The sequence below is a fragment of the Trichomycterus rosablanca genome, chromosome 14 (genome assembly GCF_030014385.1).
Source record: "Trichomycterus rosablanca isolate fTriRos1 chromosome 14, fTriRos1.hap1, whole genome shotgun sequence".
NCBI classification, from domain to species: Eukaryota; Metazoa; Chordata; class Actinopteri; order Siluriformes; family Trichomycteridae; genus Trichomycterus; species Trichomycterus rosablanca.
In genome coordinates this window covers 31,612,358-31,619,775 of record NC_086001.1, presented here as the reverse complement: position 1 = coordinate 31,619,775, position 7,418 = coordinate 31,612,358, and the positions used below count along the sequence as shown (strand labels likewise).

The window sequence follows — 7,418 nt, the reverse complement described above, 5'->3', positions numbered from 1 at the left end:
AAACTTCTTTGTAGGGGGTAAAAAGTGTTTTTTAGTTTGACATTAATGCATCAAACTGTAGCAGACTTTAATAGGTTGATTTGTCTGAATAAATGCACAATAAATGTTTTCTACGTTTTTCTGTTAGTTTTAGAGATACGTCATTTCCATTTTTTTCCATTTTGTGGATTTGGCCCTTGTGAATGCATGGATTTTGAGTAGATCTTGTGTAAGAATTTGTAAAAGAAGTCGTATGTGTTTTGTGTTTGGTCCAGCACTAATATAGATCTGATCTGAATATTAAAATAACTTCACTGAGCAAACAAATGATGCTATTTTTCCCAACAACAGCACTAATGAAATACCAAGCTTGTAGTTTAATAAGTTCATATAAAACACTGAAATATAAAAATACAACAAACGCTGCACTTAAGCTTTAGTCAATTTTATTTAAGGATTAGTAATCAGAAGGTTGTTGGTTCAAGCCCCGTTGCTGCAAAGTTGCCACATTTTGGCCCCTGAGCAAGGACTTGAACACACATTTCTTTTGAACTGAATTTCTTTTGTTTCACTGACCGGTGACGTTATCGGTAACAGCCAGTGTATCACTGGTACCGGTCAGTGCGTTGTGGATGTTGTGACCCAGGCTAACTAAAGCTGGTCCTGCCCGGCCTACAAACTTGAAGAGTCGTACAAACGGATCAAATGTGATCATGAGACCAGCTGTAATTTCAGTACGAGTCCAGTACTGTGGTCTGTTGTTTTCATTACTGAACTCAAAACTGAGCTCAAATAAGGTGTACGCTCCGTGGGGCCCTAAAAAAAAAGCAGAACCATTATTAGTATTATTATCATCACTTTCTATAGTCACTATATATCATATATACATTTACTCTCCACACACACTTACTCTGACCCAGGGTTTGTACCGGCGTCTGTTCCACTATGCTCCCGTCCTCAGACACGGTTTGTACTTCTGTTTTAGTTGTTTAACAGAAGGAGGAACATCATTCCCAACAGAAGTTGATAGATGAATGATGAATGATGAAGCAGACACACACACAGCTCACCAGCCATGCAGCATATCAGCAGCTCATGTGTGGATTTAAGCTCTACACACCGAACACCCTGTAACTGCTCTTATCAGTTCAATACAGCATCATTTCTGTGTATCCTCAGTAACAGGGTTAGGCTGGTAAAGTCGCACCTATCAAAAATATAACGGGTCTTACACCAGCATAGGAACAAACCAGCTACATCTCACAATCACATTTATGCTGTCCGTTTTACTTCAATAATTACTCAAACAATAATTAACATAAAAAAAATCACACTATTTCATAATGCTTTGCTATCGTTGCAAAATGAAAGCCAACCGTAAACAGCAGAACCGCGACCCAGATCAGTCACACAGCAACAGAAAATCATAAGCACTTATGTGCTTACCTGATCTATATCCATGTGTTGTTCCATTAGGGATATAATCCACAAGACCATCCTGTATGTTTCCAGATTATATAAATCCATCCCCAACTGTTTTATCCTCCTAACTAATGTAAACTATTGTAGATCATTTATTCTCTCGGCCAGTGTTGCCAACTCCTCAGTAAGGAAAGTAGCTATTGGCTGTCCTAAAAGTCGCTAAATGACGTCATCGCCTAATTTGCATAAGGTCAATTTGCATGTAATTGACGCTGTAGAAGAGAGGAATAACATCGTGGGAGAGACAAAAAGTGGGTAAAAACAACCTAAATATGTTTAGAACTACAAATGAACATTCTTCTGTTGATTTGTGGTTTGTTTTTGTTTTTTAAGACAACATTGAGCTACTCTGGGCAGGGTTACCAGATTGCGACAGTAATTTTCAGCCAAAATGCATGAAAAAATGCCCAACACACAGGATAAGCAGATGATGTTTAGCATTTCACAAATAATAAACCAGTTAAACCATCATGACGTACAAATTAATATCTTAAAATGTACAGATCAGTAATTATACATATAAAGAACAAATTATTTTTGCTTGCATGTCTTTAAAACAATTTCCAACAAAACCCGCTATTCTGGTGGAAAACAGCCCAATCTGGCAACTCTGACTGTGATACTGACCGCCTGTGAGTGCTTTTGGGGGGGGGGGGGGGGGCGTTCACAGCAGCACCCGCTGCTCGGTGAGGACAGTAACTGCAGAACAATATGTGTTTTTACGTTCGAGTCTCCAAGTCTCCAGTAACACCAGAAAAAGTCGCTAGATTTGTCGCTAGTCGCTTTTTTGAAAAAAAGTCGCTAAAGGGGTCTGAAAAGTCGCTAAATATAGCGACAAAGTCGCTAAGTTGGCAACACTGCTCTCGGCTTTCCAGGTAAAAAGCTTAAATTGGTGATTCGTTCACTAAACTGTCATTTATACAACAACCAATAAAGAAAGAGATTGAAATTCCGCCCAGAATGTGAATTCTGAAGCTCTGATTGCTTTATACATCTGAATCTCTTCACCAAATGAACCGATTCATGGAGTTGTTTATGCACAACATCATAATGAAACAGAGTGAGTCGTTTCTGACTCGTTAACTCAGTGATTCAGTTCGCAGCCACAAATGCGTAAATGCTCCGCAGGATCGAACAGCCTAACGGGCCGGTTTCATGTCCACTTCTTTACAGGTTGTAAAATCTACTAAAAAAAAGTACAAGTACACAAAAAACTCCTCAATTACAGTAACGCGAGTAAATGTCATTCCTTACTTTCCACCTCTGGGTTTGGGTCACAGTGTTACCCACTGATCCACCATGTGGCCCATACAGCTCAAATAATGGTGTCATTTTTAAACTCATTTATTAACAACATCAATAATAATAATAATAATAATTATAATAACACATTCTGAGTCTCTGGAGGATGAGTGTCTACATGTTTATGTAGTTTGGGTGTGATTTGTTAAATCATCTACTGTCACACTGCACCTGAAATAAACAGCTAACAATGCTACAAATCAGTAAATAATGTTCACAAGAACTTTTAAATAAAAAAGTTAAATGAGATGAAATCTGTAGAGCTGCTCTAAACATCTACCATTTCAGCCCCGCTGTCATGAAGTTCCCTCAGCTTCCTAATTCCTATTCATTCATGGAGACACTGGCACAAGATACAAACTGGTTTAACTAAATGTGAACTAGTTTAAATTGTTCAGTAACAATAATACCTCCAGTTACGTTCTATGTATATATTTTACCACTCTTAGAGGCTTCCAGGTTACAGTTTTCCATCTACATTAACAATACAAACATTAAAATTACAGATCTGTATTAACAAAACTTCTTGTGTTTTAGCCAACTTCTGTGCACTGATAAAAATAGATAATTCCATAGATAGTAAATACGCTATATGTGCATGCACAGTAGTGTAGGTTAGCTGTACGTTCATTAAATATACATTTAATGAAATGTATTTAATAATACAGATAAATAAAGCTCATCATGTATAACACAGACTGGTGAGTATAGAAACATAATTGTGTACATCAGGTTTGGATCCTGATTTGAAACAGTGGTTAATAGAAGTGCTTCAAAATATTTATCATATTTTGTCTGATTATCTGATTTAATATTAAAGGCTTGATTATTCAGGACTAGTTAGATTTCTGTAGCAGGATTAGTTTATTTCTGTTGCGAGTGTTTTGTCTGTAGCTCAGTAGGCAGAGCTCTGGGCTGTCAATTCCCAGTTGTGTATAGCAGAAATTGTTGGACCCTTGAGCATGGCTTTAACTCTCAAAGCTCTGACCCCAGCTTCTAAACAGACTAGCTGGAACATGTTGAGTAGTTTACTAACGTACACTCATTATAAACGTACACTCATTTGTGTGCATGTGTGTACCTGTACTCTGTGCTGTTGTACTTTTGATGATCCACCTGACCAGGCAGCAGTTCAGTATTGGTGAGAATGAAAGGCGTGGCTTGATGATGCGGAGATCAGCGCTGCTTCCTACCTGTGCCAGTGTCTGCCCGTCAGTACCAGAGTGTAAAACAGCGCCTACACACTTCTGACCCACAGCCTGAGAGAAAGAGAGAGGGAGGAGATGATGATGGTGTCAATGAAGCGGAAAAGTCGGACTAGTTTAATTAGTCTAGGTTCCGTTTATAGATCTGGTAGATGGTGTTCGGGGCATTGATGGTGTTTGTGGGGTTGTTGGTGGTGCTGGTGGTGTTTATGACTCTCACTGTGGTTCAGTAGAGTTGGAAAAAAGGACAGAATCACAAATTCTGCTCTCTACCAGAAAATCCTGAGGTAAAGCGTTGCGTAATGTGATTTTATTGTGAACAGGATTTGACCCTAAACAGGGAGAAAGTTCAGTAGGATTCTTGTGGGACACAAAGAGGAAGGTTCACTTTATTTTCTGATATAAATATGTTACATTCATTATTATAATCTGAACACAATTATAAATTTTTATCAGTGTTAAATCTACAATTTGAAGGTGTGGCTCCTTAATTAAAGGTCCAGGCCGCTGTGAGCAGGGTTCAAACCTGCGCGGGGAGACCCCATTGGATTTCAAGTCCAACGCCTTAACCTCTCGGCCATCACAGCTGTATAAGGAATGATTCTTAGCTGTTTCCTGTACTGGGGTTTCCTAAATTCTGTTTTTTTTAACAATAATTTACATTATGAGACAGGATATAAACAGAATATAAAGAACATCAGACCAGCACGCCCACTTTAAAGTTAAATAATAATATAAGATTGTAATAAATGATAAAATTAGTTTAAAATCAGTTTTCTTACCTTCCGATCTTTTGCTCTTGCTGCTTTTTCTTGTTTGCATGTTTCCATGGTCTCCAGTCTGTGTGAAAGCCGCTGAGACGTTCCTCCAGTGTCGCAGTGCAGCTCAGTGATGTTGTGAAGCCGAGAGAGAAGAAAGGACAGAGCGAACCCGAGAGGGGACGAAGAGCCCGAACATCTCACGTGTCCTTCAGAGTAAGTCGTCCTATAGATCCGCTCACTACACAACAACTACGCAAACAATGAAGGTGCACAGAGACTGTTATAAAACTTTATTCATTCTTAAAATATCAATCTGTGTTTCTCTGGGATTTCAATCTTCCACCCAGTGACACTGAATTAGCAAAAAGCACAAACGTTTCATTTTACTTCAAACTGAGGTAAATAATAAACTCACAGCAGCAACAGTGAAACGTGGTGGTGGTAGTGTGATGATGTGGATGCTTTGCAGCTTCAGGGCCTGAGTGATATTACAGAACCATAAATTCTGCTCTCTATCTGAAAATCCTGATATATATATATATAAAGTTAATAAAATTAACACACTGTGGTTTGTGGTTTCAGTTAATTAAATTGAACAGAACCACAGATTCTGCTCTCAACCAGAAAATCCTGAGGTAAATATTGTGATGTTACGTATAGGAGGATAACTAGTTTTACATTAATCATGATCTGATTGCAATCATACAACTTTATCAGTGTTTATCAGTATATACGTTAAGCTTTCATTAAAACTCATGATTGCTGTGAGCAGGACTTGAACCTGCGCAGGGAGACCCCATTGGATTTCAAGTACAACGCCTTAACCACTCGGCCATCACAGCTGTACGGAGGTTGTAGACCTGAAGGTGTCTGGTACTTCCTACATTAATCAATCAAATTTGGAGCATTTGTGGGTCCATCCATCCTTATACTGTAAGTTTCCCTGAAGCAGCAAAGCATCCCCACATCATCACACTACCACCACCACACTTCACTGTTAGTATGATAATCATATTGTTGTTGATGTTGTTGTTGAATTGGTTAAGTTTTTGTTAGAGAGCTCCTGTGTTCCTCAGGCTATGATGGCCGAGTGGTTAAAGCGTTGGACTTGATATCCAATGGGGTCTCCCCGTGCAGGTTTGAACCCTGCTCACAGCGCTGCTCTGTGCTTGTATTAAAACATAAATAAATACACACGTGAGCAGGGGCGGCTCGTTCATTAGGGCGATCGTGCGACGCACCACCAAAGTGCGAAAGGGAAGAAATGTTTCTATCACATTCAACCAGTGTTAAACTAGCTGTGACTGTTCTGGAGTCTGTTTTGTCTCTGAATATCGCAGTCAAATCAGTGTGGAGTTGTGTTCCGTACAGTACCGGCCCTTTCGGGGCGATCAGGCTCTAACTGAAAATCGCCCCAGATCGCTCTCATAGACTCTCATGTTAAAGCTCTTTTTTTTCGTATTGAGGGCGCTCTAATGCATTTTGAATGACTTCCGGAAGGGCTCGCACTTACGTGCCTGCGTCACACATAATCTTCCTTATTTGGAAACTAAACGTGGTGTTCCATATTTTTATCAATGGGAGATAAACGCTGCAGATTAGACTGAGACAGCGCGATTATGTATGAAACTGCTGCTACCGCGGGAATTAAAAGGGGTTCGGTTATTATTGTAAGTAGTGTTCACTTTTAGTCTTAGTAACGCCGTGTGTAGGGCGAAAGTAAAGTAACACAAGCAGGGCCAGCACTTTCCTCACTGCCCCCCTAAGCAATGCAGTCCAGAACCGGGGCTACATGTCTGTGTGAAGATGGATCATGTAAAAATGTTGTTTACACCATTGAGAAAATTTTTTACATGATGTTCTTTATGCATGTTGTTTTGCCTAAAATATGGTTTTGATTTGTTATTACAGTATAAAGAATGAAAATAATAAATGTTAAACAGCCTAAACAAAACTGTGTATGACCCGTTATATTTTTTATAGCCTACGGTTAGGGTTGCACAGTTCTGAAAGTTTGCAACCCTAGTTGGAGCAGCTAGCACCTAAAATAAAATGCTATCTGATGAAGACTATTAAATTGTTAGTGTGAAGGCTTTACTTAAAATTATCATATTATTATTGTTATTATTATTAGTTATTATTATTATTGTTATTATTGTTATTATTATTATTGTTATTATCTCCACGTTCAAAGTTATTTGTGAGGGCAAACTGACAGATGACTTAAGATGTTAATTATTTAAGCATTAATTTACCCATTGAACGGGTCACCTTGGCCATCATCGCAACAATTGCCCCCCCTGAGAGATTTGTCAGGAGCCGCCACTGCACGTGAGTGATCAAACTCATTCTTCATGGAGTTTGCACTGTAAAAAATGTGGTGTTGAAATTACTTAAAAAATTTAAGGCAATAGTTTGCATGGATCTTTTTGAGTTGAATTAACTTTCTGTTTTATTAAGTAAATGGAACCTATCTAAGCCACTTAAAATATACTTAAATACATTATCACAGTATAACTAAAATCACTACGTTGAGTCAACTTAAATATTTTTAAGTTGAATCTACTCAGGTTTTGTAATAAACACAACTAAATAAAGTCAAAATGAAGGACTACAAATTCAAGTTGTACCAACTCATTTTTTTAAGTTCTACCAACATAGAAAGATCCATGCAAACTATTGCCTTAAT

At 38.4% G+C, this 7,418-nt stretch overlaps 2 long non-coding RNA genes and 3 other non-coding genes across 5 annotated transcripts; 1 reads left to right on the top strand and 4 right to left on the bottom strand.

Moving 5' to 3' along the window:
- Window positions 1–408: 408 nt before the first annotated feature.
- LOC134326905 (uncharacterized) lies at window positions 409–1,039 on the bottom strand. The gene is made up of 2 exons (XR_010014635.1): window positions 890–1,039; window positions 409–795 (listed from the first exon to the last, which is right to left on the bottom strand). It is a non-coding gene; the product is annotated as an uncharacterized LOC134326905 (long non-coding RNA).
- A 1,884-nt stretch (window positions 1,040–2,923) lies between these two features.
- LOC134326739 (uncharacterized) lies at window positions 2,924–3,931 on the bottom strand. The gene is made up of 3 exons (XR_010014566.1): window positions 3,845–3,931; window positions 3,044–3,106; window positions 2,924–2,947 (listed from the first exon to the last, which is right to left on the bottom strand). It is a non-coding gene; the product is annotated as an uncharacterized LOC134326739 (long non-coding RNA).
- Window positions 3,932–4,473: 542 nt separating this feature from the next.
- On the bottom strand, window positions 4,474–4,555 carry trnas-uga (transfer RNA serine (anticodon UGA)). The gene has a single exon. It is a non-coding gene; the product is annotated as a tRNA-Ser (tRNA).
- Window positions 4,556–5,489: 934 nt separating this feature from the next.
- trnas-uga (transfer RNA serine (anticodon UGA)) lies at window positions 5,490–5,571 on the bottom strand. The gene has a single exon. It is a non-coding gene; the product is annotated as a tRNA-Ser (tRNA).
- A 234-nt stretch (window positions 5,572–5,805) lies between these two features.
- trnas-uga (transfer RNA serine (anticodon UGA)) lies at window positions 5,806–5,887 on the top strand. The gene has a single exon. It is a non-coding gene; the product is annotated as a tRNA-Ser (tRNA).
- The last annotated feature ends 1,531 nt before the right edge of the window (window positions 5,888–7,418 follow it).